The 16494-nt window shown below is 50.0% G+C and overlaps 1 long non-coding RNA gene across 1 annotated transcript; it reads right to left on the bottom strand.

The window, feature by feature from the left end:
* Window positions 1-14373: 14373 nt before the first annotated feature.
* Window positions 14374-15289, bottom strand: LOC135374249 (uncharacterized). The gene is made up of 3 exons (XR_010416808.1): window positions 15149-15289; window positions 14885-15093; window positions 14374-14420 (listed from the first exon to the last, which is right to left on the bottom strand). It is a non-coding gene; the product is annotated as an uncharacterized LOC135374249 (long non-coding RNA).
* Between the last annotated feature and the right edge of the window lie 1205 nt (window positions 15290-16494).

The raw sequence follows: 16494 nt of genomic DNA, 5'->3' as shown, positions 1-16494 counted from the left end.
TCGGACGTCAGGTATTCGGGAAACTGGGGCTCTCCTATTTTCTCGACGCATATAACCAGGCGACGGAGAAGGCGCACGGTTATTTAGTTGTGGATCTGCACGCGCAAACACCTCCCTCTCGTAGCCTGCGAACGGGTATTTTACCGCACGACCGGCAGTTCCTGTTTACGCCCGCGAAATGACGGCCGATCTTAGAAGACATCTCACGCTCCTCAAAGTATTGGCCGCCAGCAACCCGACGCACCGCGCAGAGTTACTTAAAGAGCTCAGCTGCGACGACATTCGAATCCTTTCGGAAATCTGTCTGAACATTCTACGCGGAAATATCCCACTTTCGACGGAACTTCATAAAAACCTGAAGAAACACAAAAAAATCCTCCGCTTCCTCGCCTACAAGTCACTTCATAAGTGCCCCCGGCAGTTGAAGAAATATATTAGGGGACAACGAGGTGGTCTCATTCCCATACTTCCACTGCTCCTCTCAGGGCTATCAAGTCTCGTGGCGGGAGTCGCCGGGCGAGCGATATCCAAAGCCATCGGTCATGGCTCATAGAATAGAAATAGGTGAAGTTCTGAAATCTAACGATTCGGACGATGTAAAAGTGGGCAAAATACTGGAAGCCCTCTATTACTTGCTGAAGCGAGCTCACTATCCTCCTCCTCCTCCTCCTCTGGAACCTGTCCATTCGGTGCCCGAACCAGAACCCAATCCATTCGATTTTAATCTTCTACCCTCCGGCGTTGATAAAGCACGCGCGAAATCTGTGCTAAAAGAATTGAAGAAAGTTTTCACCTGACAGGCGGATAATGTGCTAGTATATAGAGGGAAGCGAATCAATCGCTCAAACATTGTGGCTCTCGTGAGCTACTTAGCACGTCGTAGCGCGCTCATCAAGAAACCCCGCTGGTACAAAAAAGTATCGAAAATTATAAGCGCTCTGAAAATACACCGCATTGCTCGCTGGAGCAAATATGGGGCCCTATAGAAAGATCAAGGAGAAAGGGTTAGGTGGAGTGGATCGGTACCGACGTTATCACAAGCTCACGCGCGCAGAAGCCGTGGAACAGCTGAAAAAAGAAGATGCTTACACCCTTCACAAGCCAGTGAAGAAAAAATTTAAGCGGCGCTCCATCATCGCAACTCACGTGCGGGATTTATATCAGGCAGACCTTCTGGATATGCGCAAATATCAGAAATTTAACAAGGGCTTCAGGTACATCCTAACGGTCATAGATACGCTATCGAGGTACCTGTACATGGTCCCCATTCGCACAAAGCGCCCGCAAGACGTAAAGAAAGCCTTCCAACGAGTTTTCCGTCACGGAATTCCGAAGAATTTGCTCACGGATCGCGGGAGCGAATTTTGGGGTTCCCCCGTTCGTCAGTACTTTCAGTCGCTGCTAAATCACTATAGCACACAAAGCGGAATGAAAGCGGCCTCCTGTGAACGCGTGCAGAGAACAATTAGGGAAAGAATAGCCAGGCATTTCACTAGTACGGGGAAGTTTAATTATATCAACGCGCTGCCGAAGATAGTGGCCGACTATAACGACTCGGTACACTCCGTCACGGGCGAAAAGCCGAAAAACGTGAACGCCGGAAATGAAGTAGCTCTGTTCAACAGATTGAATCGTAAGACGACCCCGCGCGAGAGGAAGTATAAATCAGGGGACCAGGTGAGGCTCGCGTTAGACCGCGGCGTGTTCGCCAAAGGCTACGATCAAAGGTGGACGGCCGAAGTGTTCGAGGTGTCGCGAACGAGAAAGACCGATCCGCCCGTAGTGTACGTGAAAGATTCGACGGGAAAAGAAATACTGGGATCATTCTAGGAGCAGGAGCTGCAGCCAGTCCACCATCTTTCCTCGTACGATAAGCGACTCATATCCGCGGTGATTAGAAAGAAGAAAATTAACGGGGTATTGCACTACTTGGTTCGTTGGTTCGGATACGCCAAAGATCACGATTCTTGGGTGCCCGCCAACGATGTCAGAAAATGAATTTTACGTGTATCTGCTCTCGAACGCCAGCATGGACCTGTACCCGTCCAACACGTTGAATGACTTCACGATCGCGTTAGATAAGCCGCTACACCTGGATGATTCGTACGTCGTCAGTCTAGAGGGATTTTCCATTCCCAACAGCTTCCTGAACGTGAACCAAGCGCCTGATAACCTGATAACGCTATCAACGGAGAAGTGGCAAACAAAACAGCTCACGTTCGAAGACACGGACACGCTACAGAATAAAATATTCCCCGAATATGGGATAGAGTGGACTTACGAGGAAGATCACTACGTGTTTAAGCTACCGTCGCGCGTGCGCTCGGCGAAACTAATCGACAGACCGCTGCATCTCGCCTTTGGAATCGTCGACATCGATGGAGATCATCCGGAGGGCGGTAAAGTACGTGCCGTCCCAAACGTGTTACCGCTCGCGGAGGAAAGAGCCGTTATGATGCGAGTTCGCCGGGTGATAGTGATCAATAACGATCTAATTTTAGAACCCCGATCGCTCATTACCGACACATTCAGCGAATTCTTCAGAGCGACGAACGATACAGAATCACGGGTGGAATACAAAGACAACACTTACTCGCTTTCTCTCCCGACGAATTTCAACTTGTCGACCGAGTTCCTGGACCTCATTCAGGTGAAGCACATCCACGTTGAAGGATCCCGAAAGCACATCACGTGTAATCCCATAGTGAAGACGTACCGCATCCACATAAACACTCGAGAGACGGAAAGTCGGCGCATTTCACTTCCACCAAATTACTACGAAACACCCGAAGCTCTCGTGAGCGCCATCCATGAGCGTCTGCAGCCGGAGGCTTCCCTCACGTACGATGCATGGGCGAGGAAGTGTTCGTTGAGCTTGCGGGAAAACGTGTCGCTTACATTATCCGACTACTTTGCGTACCTACTGGCTTTCGGCGCGAAAACCGTATTTACGGAAAACGATACGGGCGTCGACGAAGTGACCATAGATCTTCCCATTAACTGTATTATGATATACACGGATCTCGTCACGCCCTCCGTAGTGGGAAACGGGCGGCATCCGATACTGAAATTAATTCCATTCGTATACGATAGAACGAAAGAACAACTGAGTTTCAGCTTTCTACCCGTTCAGTATTTTAAGTTAGTGCAGCGCGAAATTTCCTCAATCACCGTCTCCATACGCGACGACTCCGGTCGCAAGCTACCGCTACAAAATCGCGGTAGATCGACGCTGACGCTGCACTTTAAGCATGTACACTAAAGCGGTACCAATCTACGGATTTGGCGTTCCGACGGTATACAGGTCGCACCTGTACCAGAGGGGAGGCAATTTCTTTTCTCAGCTCGGGCGTTTCGCTATTCCACTCTTTAAACGCGTATCGCCCTACTTAAAAAAGACGGCTGTTGCGGCCGCTAAGCGCGTGGCCAAAAATCTGTCGGAGGGAGACTCTTTCCGAAGTGCGCTTAAAAGATCGGCGAAAGATACGGGCCGTGAAATTATCCGCGACCTCGGAGGGGCTGGCGGGCGAAGAAAGAGGAGAAAACCGGACGTCTTCGACGGCATAAATCACGCTGGTTGCGCGGCCACAATTTAGTTGCGAGATGGACACGATTAACGTCGTACATCCCGACACTCCTCTGTTGGATAAGTCGGAAACACAGTTATTTTCCGTTCCGGGAACGCAGTGGCATATACTGAAGGGGGAATATGAGGTATTCTACCCGGTCGCTGACATATCCTCCGTCATAGAGTTCCAGCTTTCGAATTTGGGGCACCACTATCTCGATTTGAACTCCGCGTACATAGTGACGAAAGTCCGCATCGTACGTGACGATGGTTCGCTACCGGAAACACAGGCTGGCGATCGGACGACCTACGACGAGGTCTACCCCGTCAACGCGTTCGTCAGCTCGCTTTTCAAGAACGTAGCCGTCTTCTTGAATCAGACCATGATTACGAATAATGATTTGTATAGCTATAGAAGCTACTTGGATATTTTGCTTCACGCTAGCACCACGGAGCAAAATACCGTGCATAAAGCAGGTCTGTACACGCAAGAAGAAGCGCGTCAAACGGAAAACAACATTCGCGCTCATGGACCGACCGAACGATACAACCTCACACGTGGCGGCAAGACCATCAACCTGGTTTCCAAGATCAACTCGGACATTTTCCTGCAGCCTAAGCTACTCATATCGGGAGTGGAAATTAGGCTTGTTTTTTATCAAGGCTCCGACGCGTTCCGCATTATGAAGACCGACCAGGAGCAGCACACGCATAGAGTGGAAATCATGAGTGCCACTTTGTACATAAAGAAAACCACCGTGTCTCCCAGCCTATTCCTCGGACACGAAACGGAATTGCAGAAGCGCAAGGCTCTCTACACACTGGCCGGAAGTGAATCGCGTATTCGTTCGCTACCAGTTGGCAACCTGGATGCATGCCTGGAAGATTTATTTCCTGAGAAGATACCGTCTAAGGTGGTGGTCGCATTCGTGCCCACCCTAGCCTACCAGGGAGCATTCAATCGGGACCCGTACCGATTCGTGAACTGCGACATTGAGTCGGCGACGCTCACCGTGAACGGGACGCAGCGAATAGACACGTTCGACTTCAACAATAACCTGAACCACCGAAGCTACTTCAACCTCCTGGAGCAGCTGTGTGAGAAGCACGTCTCCTACGAATACGACCACTACGTTGGAAACAAGTTCCTAATGTACTACGACCTGGATCCGGATCAATCCTCCGTCCACCTGTCACCGATCAGGCGTGGAAACGTTCGTCTGCAACTCAAGTTCCGACGTGCCTTGGCCGAACCCACGACCGTATTGATACTGTCCGAGAGTGTGCGAATTATGTCCATCGATAAGAACAGGAACGTCACACTGGATTAGCGATGTTCGAGCAAGATATCGAGAGACTCCTGAAGTACAACGATTACACTTCGGCACTCTTCCGCGGTGTATACGCTCGAGACGATCGTCTGCCCGCACTGGATAGACCGGGTATGATCGTGGTGAACACCGATCGGCGACAGCAAGCTGGGGAGCACTGGATTTTGTACGCGAAAATGAAGGATGACCTCATCTACTTTGATTCCTTCGGATTGCCGCCCATCGAACCCGAGCTGAAACGCCTCACCGTCGACGAATATAATGATGTCTGTATCCAAAGCCTGTATTCTCCAATGTGTGGTGTGTACTGTTGTATTGTGGCGACATTGTTGGCGAAAGGGAAATCACTGAAGAGCATTGTATCCCTGTTTTCCGATAATCTCGCCGCTAATGACCTAAAATCAATAAAGCTGCTAGAAAAGTTGTTTGTCGCTTAAAAACGCCCGGTGTCCTTTATTCTCCCCCTCGCGAACGCATAGAACACACTGTTTTTACCGTCGTGTTTTATTAACTTTTTGTTTACATGGCGCGTCGCTGGCCTCGACCAGCGACGGCAAATGGTTGCTGTTGGTCGTTCGTTTGCGGCGTGACAGACAGCAACCCACGTCCGCGACCCCTTCCGCGCTGCTCTTCAAAATAGCTAGGTGGAGGCGGTTGTGGTTCACTATAGGGAGGTGGTAATGGAGCCTCCTGGCCTCCCACCACGAGAACGCGGATATGCGACCCTTCCGGCAAACGGTGACCACAGGTTGGGCATTGCATCTGAAATATGCGCGCAAGCGATATCTATAGCTATTGGAGTGAAAATAAGTTGGTACCCACGGTTGCTCTTTCGGTGGTGAGACTGCGGCGGGTAACGCGAACCACCCCCACCGAGTATAAAGATTTACAACTTCGCGAGGGGAATTTTCTTTTTTCTTCTTTTTCTTCCGGATAAAGCGCGTCGTTTCACTTAGCGTGAACCCCTCCTCAACAGACAACTACGATTTATAGGCATTGGCTGGAAGCGTTTATTAAGCGGTAGATGATAGCGCGAAAGAAAAAAAAAAAAACATACATGGCTTCGAAGCGGTGCTCCTCATATGCGGCGTGAGCAAAGCTGTTGGCTGTGATGGCACTCAGTAGAACAAAGAGGAAGGCGTAGAAGCGACGTTATGACCGGTCTATAGTCCAGCTATGGTTGAGCACAGAAGAAGAAGGTAGCACGTGCACTTGATGGCTCAGCTGTCGGGCGGTGTTGGTGGCAGCATCGGCGAGAGCGCATTCAAATCAATGCATATATATTCCGGCTCCGGCGAGGGCTGCAGTGGTGGCTGTGGTGGTGGTGATGTTGCGTCCCGTACCTTAGGTCCGATGACCAAAACGCGGAAGTGCGATCCTTCCAGTAAAGGCCGAGAGCAGGTTGGACAGTTCATCTGAAACACGTGAAAAAAAGCTATACCCATTGAATGACGTGTAATCTATTCAGTACTTACGATTTCAGTCTGGGGTGGTTGCAATCGGGTGAGCAGTGGATGAGGTCTAGGCTCACGAGATCGTTTTTGTAGGCAACCCCTCCTTTCCACGCTCGCGCAACCTTGTTTCGTCTGAATGCGCAAACTTGTTTTGAACACGCTGAACGCACAAAGTTCGTGATGGTTGTTTATGTGGTGCCGTGATATAAAAATGTGGATCGTCTGCCGGCCTTCTAGGTTTTGAAACCGAAATCTGTTTACACCGTCTTGACAACATTTTCTGCGACTGAGCTCGCCACGGAGTTTCGTCGTGAAGTGCGTTTTGATATTGGACAGGTGGCCCCATGGCGACCCAGTTCCTCGGAGAAACCTTGAAATATTTTTTTTTTCGCTTGGGTCCGATGCGCGCGCGCGCGCGAAGGACATTTGGAAACTGCATAAGCGAACCCTTTGTTTTTGGTGCTTGTTTCGGCAATGAGCGGGTGGGCTCGTAGGGATATTTTCCTTCAGATAGACTTGTCTCATCAAGCACAACAGTTTACTTTTGGTTTTAATACGGAAAACATGATTTACGAGGTGACCCAGTTTCTCGCCTATTTACATCACCTTGACGCAACATTTTTTTTCGCTAGGGCCCGCCAGGATGGGTGGAAGTGCGTTTTTGATATTAAACAGATGGCACCGTCGTGTTGGGGCTTGTCTCAAGGTGACCCAATTTCTCGTTACATTACCTTGACGCAACTTCCCCGAGAATAAAACAAAGCTCACCATTCTATAGTATAAACTCATTTCGGCCATGAAGCGCATTTTGATATAAAACAGGCGACCCCAACGTGTTGGAACATGCAACCGACTCAAGGTGACCCAATTTCACGGAGAAGACCTATTTACATTACCTTGACGCAACATTTTCTTCGACAGTGAATGCTCACCATTGCGGCCGCGCGCGCGCGTTCTGATATTAAACAGATGGCTCCAACGCGGCCTCATCCTCGAGGTGCCACATGATTTACGACCGCGTGGAAACAAGCGAGCCCCGACGTGTTGGCGCATGTAGCGTGGATGCCGGTTTATAAGCCGCGCGATCGCCTCAGGGGGGGAACAGTCTGCTTTCACTCGCTTCACAAGTAAGTTATTCCCTCCTTTACTTGTTGCACGTTTCTTACTGATGCGCGTTTATTTTCAGTGCCTCGGTGTGTGTTCTGCTTTTTTGATCCTCACGATATCGAGGATGAATCGGACGACGACGACGATTCTCGGGACGGCGCACCTCCTACACTGTCTGCTCACGTGATGCGATCGCACCCCGACGTGGATACATCCTTCCTGCCCTTCTTCCAGACTGACGCCGCATTTAGAGGTATCGTCAAAAGATTCACGCTATTGGCATCTGTTCACGATCAGGGAGTAGAGGGTTTGCGACAATATTTAATGAGTCACTTTCACGATATGCTCGCCATATTGAGAGCGCAAAGAATACCCTTTAGGTTTTGCATTTGTTCCGATGTTTTAATGGTGAGGGAAACTCGGGGGGAGATAACCGCGCACATAGCCCACTTTATGGCGTTTGCTCGCGAAGTCCACAGCGACGGAGCCGTCGCGAATACCCTAATGGACGCAATTCAGGAGTCCACGGGACGCGTAGAAAATTATCAGCGGGAAGGGAGCGGGTTCGTGTCCACCGACGTCCAAAAGGTTCAAATATGCATTTCCGCGGTGAAAACTAAAAAATTCGGATGCAAAGGGGCACTTCCCGATCATTTGGCTAAACGCAGGAACGTGCTGACGAATATTCATTTACCGGCACATAAGGAGGGTGAGTGTTTTAAATACAATACGCTTGCCCTCCTGCACCCGCAGGAAAGTAATTCGTGGAAAAAATGTGAAAACTATGCCGTGGAGTACTGGTGGCCTAGTCGCTTCCCCGTTTCCTACTCTGATCTGGACGAATTCGAAGATAAAAACAAGATATGCGTGTACGTATACGAGTACGTCGATCAGGGAGTGCACGTGTCGCGATCCCCAAAACTCGAGTATGAAAAGAAAATTCACTTATTGGCTGTAGATGAACATTTTTTCGGAATCAAGTCTCTCGAGCGCTTACTGATGAGAGACAACAGGCGTTTCGTATGCGAGCGTTGCACGCGCTCTTTTAACAAGGAAGAGAGCATGGCGAAACATCGTCGCCTGTGCGCGGACGTAAACGAAATCATATTGGAATTTTGCGAACCGGGCAAAAACTTTGTAGAGTTTACTAAAATACAGTACAAGCAGCAGTACAACTACGTCGTCGCGTTGGACACGGAGAGCGTACTCGCGCCCAGTGGTGTTGGCATGCAGCGTCACGTCACCTCGAGCTTTTGTGCCGTGCTCGTACGCACCCACCACTCCAAGGTGATGCGCATCAGGACGCACCACGGTGAAGATTCTGCGAGGCAGTGCGTCAGAGCTTTGATGGAAATGCGGGACGAGATGATCGCCCTGAACGCCTGCCCCGCGGAAATCGTGCTGAATGATGAGCAACGAGCGCGGCACAGAGCTGCCACCCACTGCGCGTACTGCGGGCGGGAGTTCGCGCAAGATGTATCCCGTGTCCGACACCACGACCATTCCAAGCGTTGTACTGCCGGCGAGACAAATTACATCGCGACGCTGTGCAACCCCTGTAACGTAGCGTGCACGACGCGGGAAAAACTGCCCATCATGGTGCACAATCTGGCCTACGATTTGGCCGGACTTCTGCGGGAATTTCACCTTCTCGGGTGGAAGCGAGCTCCCTTCATCGTGGCCAGTTCCATGGAAAAAATCCGATCGTTCGAAATTGGCACCTTCCTATTCAGACATACCATGCAGTACCTAAATTCGTCGCTGGGAGAGCTCGTGGAAACCGTCAAATCCATGGGGGGCGCAGAGGCGTTCCAATGCCTGAAGCAGGTATTTGGAGACGACTACGAAATTTTGCTTCGTAAAGGTGTATTCCCGTACAGCCACGTTAGCTCGTTCGCGGTCTATGACGAATTGGCTCTGCCGGCAAAATCCGCCTTCCGAAACGATCTGACGGGGGAGGATATAAGCGACGAAGACTATCAGTACGCGCTGCACGTATTTGAACGTTTTGGATGCTCGAATCTGAGGGATTATAATGCATTGTACCTGAAAACGGATGCCCTGTTACATGCTGACGTAATGCAGCACTTCCGGCGCCTGTGCTACGACGCGCGCGGATTGGAATTGCTTCATTGTGTTTCGCTGGCATCCTATTCGTGGCAATGCGCTCTAAATTACACGCGGGCAAAATTGGAGCTGATCATCGCCGAGGACATGTACCGGACCATCGAATCGGGTGTTAGAGGTGGACTCTGTCAGGCGAGCAGGCGTCATTTACGGGCTAACACCCGCTGTGCAGTGGCTACGACCCCGATAAAGAGGAGGTGTACATATCGTACATAGATTGCAACAATCTTTACGGATTCAGTATGATAAAGCACCTCCCAGTCGGCGATTTCGAATGGGTCGAGGATTTTAGCTCCGTGGATTTTATGCGTCATCCCACAGATTCGGACGTGGGATACGTGTACGTGTGCGATTTGGAGTATCCAAAATCTATCCACGCGCTGACGCGGTACTTCCCCCTGGCTCCCGAGAAGGCGGTCGTCCCGAAGGAATGGCTCTCACCATTCCAGCGAGGGCTCCTCGAAGAGTTAATGTATCAGCCGGCGAACAGCAAACTGCTCACGTGCAAGGACAAGGTCGAGTACGTTGTTCATTACGCGCTGCTCGCTCTCTATTGTAGACTGGGCATGCGGGTGACAAAAATTCACCGAATTCTAAAATTTCGTCAGGCACCATTCCTGCGTCCCTACATCGAGGACAATGTTGCCAGACGCGTCGCATCGAGCACGACGTTCGAGAAAAATTTCTATAAAATCTCAAATAATGCGGTCTTCGGGCGTACGTTGCTAAATAAATTTAATATGCGAGACATTCGAGTAGCCTTCGATGAGGAGACGGCGAGTCGCCTCGGGAGTCAGGCGGAATGCGCGCGAATGGAAATTTTGTCCCCCGATTGTGTCATGTACGAAATGCGCAAGAGAAAAGTGCGATGCGATTTCCCCCTGCAGATTGGCTTCACGATTTTAGAACTGAGTAAGTTAACCATGTACTCGTTCTATTATGAAACCCTGCTGAGCAAGCTCACCTGTCCGGTGATTACGTGCTACTTTGACGCGGATTCTCTGATCCTCGGCCTATTCTGTAAGGACTATGAAGATCAGTTACGCGCGATCGCCGACGACCATTTAGACTTGTCTTCCTTCGATCGTGATCATCCACTGTACAGCGAGAGGAATCGCGGTAGACTTGGCGCGTTCAAAAGTGAAACGGGTAGCGTACCCATCGAGGAAGTAATATGCCTGAAAGCCAAAATGTATTCCATCAAATTAGCCGGGGGAAAACAAATTGCAAGAGCTAAAGGGGTCAAAAAGAACATTGTGCGCAAACACCTCCTCCATGACACGTACCGCGATACCCTATTCAAGCACGCCAGCGTATCGCACGAACAGGTGTCAATAGTGGGAAAGAAACAGTGCATGTACACCATCAGAAATGTGAAGAGAAGTCTGATGGCGTACGACGACAAACGATATCTCTACAATGACGTGGACTCCTACCCGTATGGAAGCTGCGAATATGGTAAGCTCGAGTGGATGACGTAGATAGCGAGATTTCACCTGGCGTTCTTTCCCCCGCCGCCGCACAGATAATGCGGTGGATGAGTAGGAGTAGCGTCATTTGACCTGCGTCACTGGAAGGATGTGGTACCTCGTTCTCTTCTCGCTCGTCTCGTGCGCACTGGCGTTGGACGCCGGCAACTGTACGGCGAGCATCAAGCTGGAGAAGGATAAGCACACGTACGCGCACGAATGCCCCGGCGACATCTTGGCCATCAGAGAGTGGCACGTGGTACCTATGCGGTCCGGCATTAACCTGGACAGGAACGCTACTGGATCGTTGCGTACGTGCCTTCACTCGCTGGACGTGAGCGACAGCTACGAAGATATCCAGTGCACGCGGAAGTGCCAACTCACGGAGGACGAAATTTTTCTCAGCCGCTGTCCCGGAGACGTCTACATGATCCGTCACTTCCGTGGAACCACGCCCAGCATCAAGGGAATCAACCTCTCCAAAACTGCCATGCTTTTCCTCAAACATGTACTCAATAAACGTTGAAAGGTATTTTTTTCCCTGTCTGTTCGATCTCATAGAGCTATCTGAGATAGGTTAGAACCATCTGAAGCCGCCGCCGCCGCGCACCGTCTGGTGGCAGGCCAATCGGTATAAGTTTGAACATCTGAGATAGGGCCGCAACGGGCCGTCTGGTGGGTGCCAGTGAAGGCAGTGGCGGCGGCCAATCAGATGGGGGGCTGGGAGAGTGCGCGGACCGGCTTAGAATGGATCAATCAGATGTGTAAGTTTGGACATCTGAGATAAAGCCGCAGCGGGGTCGCTGCCGCCGCGCCTGGACCAATCAGCGGTCGCGCCGGCCAATCAGCGTGAAGCCCGCTGGGGGCGGGGTGGAGTCAAGTAATGAACATAAACGGGCGGGGGCGGAGCTATGGTGAACCAATCAACGCGCGATCAGTAGCGGTGGGGGGCGCGCGCGCGCGGAGCCAAGTAATTAGCATGAAGGGGTGGAGCTACGGTAAACCAATCACTGCTCAGTCAAGGCTTAGCATGAGCCAATCAGCGTGTGAAGTGGGGGCGGAGCCAATTAATTAGCATGAAGGAGCTACGGTCAACCAATCAAAGATCAGTAGGCTTAGCATGGGCCAATCAACGTGTGAAGTGGGCGGAGCTAATGGCGGCCAATCAGATGGCTTTGGATTTGGCTTGTGTTGGCTTAGAACTGGATTGTGTTGGCTTAGAATCGGCCATCTTGGATTAGAAAAAAGATGCCGTTATAGCGCTCGGTTCTTGTGCCGCTCGGTTCTTATGCCGCTCGGTTCTTATGCCGCTCGGTTCTTATGCCGGCACCGTTATTAAGCCGTATTAAACTATACTACTGGCAGACTTCGCAAAATCAGAGGAGAACACCGTAGTTATACAATCCCTCTTTTAGAAGTCAACGGGCAGGTGTGCGGAAGCCTACAAGAACAGGCGGATGCGCTCGGACAACATTTTGAACGCATATCTGATCCATCCCATTACAGTCCCGAATTTCTTAGAGTAAAAACAAACGCTGAAAAACGAAAAATTCCAATGAGTGGAGTCCCTTTTACAGGGCCTTTGATTTCCTGAGAGACGTTGGTGTTATTAGCCTTTTGTAGTCTTACACGTATACACTCATCTTTTATTAGTCATCGTGTTTACTCTTAAATACCATAACATCACCACTGTCTCAACCATACTTCGTTTATGGTGTATTATGATCTTTGTTGTCAATGCGCCATTAAACTCCCAATCATCATCAACCATGCCCCTGCCGTTTTTGTGCGTATGTTTAGATAATGCCGACAGAAGACTGGTTCTTTTCCCCCGTTTTACTGATCATGATTCCACACATGTTGTTACAGAAGTGACGAGACGCCCAAGCCGTTTTTGTGCGTATGTTTGGTAATGCTGGCTAATGACGAAAGAAGTCTACTTTTTTGTGGTTTCTTTAATTAAACTTTTGGTGGCAGCGTACCGCTGTCAATCGACTGGCCGCGCATCATCTTTCCATGTGAAACCAGGAGACGCATGCAACTGACCACAGCAGGCTGCGAAATTAATGCACATGACATTTATTGCAAGGAACTGCATGGACAGGCTTTTGTTGGCGATGACAACGGTACATGTGGTCGAGGGCGGTCCTCTAAAACCCGTGCCGTAATGCCTCGGTGGTGGAGTCCACGTGCCTGAAACAAGAAAGGAAGCGAAAAGGAAAGGGAATCCGTACTTCTTCAGCCTAACCGCAATGAAAGCGCCAGTTGGTCCGCTGGCATAATGATTGCCTTCTTCATGGACGAAGAACAGTCCTATCCGCCACCTGGACAGAGCGTCCTCTAGCGGTTCAGGCTCCGCCGAGGATATGGGCCCACTTGCATAAATGTCGAGGGGACGATCTGTGCATTAAATTGAACTATAATGGATGTTAGGTGGCCCAAGGAACAACCAGCAAAACGCCGCGGTGCTTTATATTCTCCGAATTTCGAGGGCTAGCGTCGATGAATTTATGCATGTTAACCCAGGATCTGGCAGCTAGAAAAGAAAGGGATCGCTCCAGATCCAAAATGAGGCATGCAAACAAGAGATGAGGGAAAAGACAAACACATGAACAACGATATATACAATGTCACGAGCGACGCGCTAGCTACGCTGCCCGGTGCTGCTGCACAGGTTCTACTGGATTGAGCACGCCCAGGGCAGCTTGACACCATGTCCCGAAGTAACAGTGGACGCCACACATACCATATTAACAAAAATTTGTCACCTGCTACTGTATGAAGAAGATAGTGTTCGTATGCTGTATAGGGAAAGGAACAGCAACAGGACTTAGCTCCGAATTCTGGGTCCGCCCTCGGGAATTTCTAGCGCCGAGTGCACGTCAAGGGGCCTTCCATTTGATTCTAATAGTGCACTCGACTACAGTGCTAACCCTTGTTAGCAGTCGGGTGGAGTATTTGAATCAAAGGGATTACCCATTGACGTTCACTCTATGCTAGAAATTCCCTAGGGCGGACCGAGAATTCGGGGGTTCGTGTGCTGTAACGTATGCGCCGCGCGACCACGATGATGATGACTGGGCTTGGTATGACCTGCAAGGGAAGGGATCCGGTAACCAGTGTTGGAGAATTGACGACTGGAAAGTTATAGATGTTCGTCAGAGCGGACAGAGTTTCCACTGCACCTCTTGCTGCATTAGGACGCCAGTAAGGTTCATCTTGTACGGTTGATGTGGCCCCTGAGTGAGTGAGTTATAGTGACTCTGGCCATGTACTCACCTCCGATAAAGTGTCAACCTACGGACATTCTTGCCGGGTCGGAACTGGAATGCTTGGTGAACTGACGCCTGACCCAGGCAGAAATCTGGAATGGGACCATTTCAAAATGGTTTAACGAACTGGTCCCACTCTGGTAAAGGTCCCACTCTGGTCCCACCCTAGTAATGGTCCCACTCTGGTCCCACTTGCCAAGTGGTCCCATGGGGGACCAGTTCGTTAAACCACTTCAGAATGGGACCACTTCAAAGTGGTTTATTGGACAGGTCCCACTTTGAGTGTGTCCCACTTAGTGACTGGGACCAGTTGAAAGTGGAACCAGCTTCACGATGGTCCCACTTGAACTGGAACCAGTGGAATTGATCCAGTGGTCCGGGATCCGGCCACTTAGCAGCTGGGGCCACTGAATGCATGACTGAAAATAATGCGTAGAAATGCAGATATTGCTCAAGTAAACACCGTTTATTCTGCTAAAAGCATACACTGAGCAGAAAGAAATAATCAATACATCTCTACATGTTCATACTACGTAGTATAAGTCTGATCACTCACTGTGTCTTGACAAAGCATATGCCTGACTGTGCGATGCACTCACGGAATACAGGGAGCTTTCGTTCGTTGGCCACCTCACATCTTGTATTTTCTTAGAGAAGATGACACATGACACTCCTGTTTTCCATGCGGGTCGCGACACCCCCTTCCTCTTCACCGTACGTTCGGAATCTTCTTATCCTGTTTCTCTTCAAGTTCCTCCTAAGTTTCTCAAATGAAACATCTATTTAATAGTAATCAAAACATCACGGTCATCACTCATACCTGCAAACATTCGCGACGTGCAGTCCGATTGGCGTTTCACAGTGCGTTTTGCCCCTACGCCGTTTACGTCTTCTTGGCGTCCGGGAAATCGACAATGTGTTGCATAGGAACCATTGTCATCGCATTGTCTTACAAAGCCCACTAAAACACACGTAAATACTGCACAGGAGATACATCATCCTTGCGACGGCAACTGAAGACCAAACCAACTTGTTGCGACGCGTTCAAGCACCAACTGCCATGCCACCTGCCACTCTCGCCCTCTCCTCTCCTCTCCCTCTCGGGTCTCGCCGTTTGAAGTTTCAATTTGTAGCTGCCGTAGCGTCTTCACATTGCATCAGCCTCTGCAGTTACCTTTTCTTTTTTCGTTGTCTTTCTTCTAGTTATTTAGCTTAATTTTTGTTGTTGTTGAGATGTATTTTTTACCTTTCTCTGGTACTTTATATGTTATGATATGCACCTTCAGATGAGAATATGTGCTCGAATTGGAGTTACAGGGATACAGCATATATTTGATCGCAGACGCACGCACCTGGATAAACAGCAATAAAAAGAGATCATGCATGTGCTAAAATAGATCAGAGTAATAGATCTAACAAAACCAGAAGGATATATGGCAAGTGTGGACAAGATGAAATCTCAAAGGGGAAAGCTGGGAAGCTGCCCAACTTGGAGTCTCAAGTGACCATTCTGGGAACAAAATGGTACCTGTGAGGCTCCAGCTGGAAGTGCTGGAACCATCTGAGCCCAAAATAGAACCCGCTTAAAGCCAGAGTGGGAACCACACACCACTTTGCACCCTTCTGGGCCCAGAATGGAACCCACTTAAAGCCAGAGTGGGAACCACACACCACTTTGGCACCCATCTGGGCCCAGAATGGAACCCGCTTAAAGCCAGAGTGGGAACACTGCACCACTTTGGGACCCATCTGGGCCCAGAATGGAACCCGGTTAAAGCCAGAATGGGACCACTAACGCCACTTGGGGACCCATCTGGGACCAGAATGGAACCCGCTTAAAGCCAGAGTGGGACCATTAATACCACTTGGGGACCCATCTGGGACCATTCAACTGCAAATGGAACCACTTGGGGACCATTCGGGAACCAGTCCTGATTTCTGCCTGGGGAGGAACACTTTCGAGCGTTGTCGCATTTTCAAATACAGTGAATAAGAAGAGAGTGTTCGTAACGACAAAAGTATTTCCCGTGACTGTGTGACCTACGGTGCATCGCCAGAATGAGAAGAAGATGCTCATCTGTGAAACGCACGCACTCGTGGACTTCGTCCGCCTCCAGAAGTAGACTGCGTGTGTGCTTTGCAAGTTCGAACTTGGTTTGGTTGCTG

Source organism: Ornithodoros turicata, unplaced genomic scaffold (assembly GCF_037126465.1).
Source record: "Ornithodoros turicata isolate Travis unplaced genomic scaffold, ASM3712646v1 Chromosome49, whole genome shotgun sequence".
Classification (NCBI taxonomy): domain Eukaryota; kingdom Metazoa; phylum Arthropoda; class Arachnida; order Ixodida; family Argasidae; genus Ornithodoros; species Ornithodoros turicata.
The sequence above is the reverse complement of the archived record's forward strand: the minus strand, read 5'-3'. Positions and strand labels throughout refer to the sequence as shown.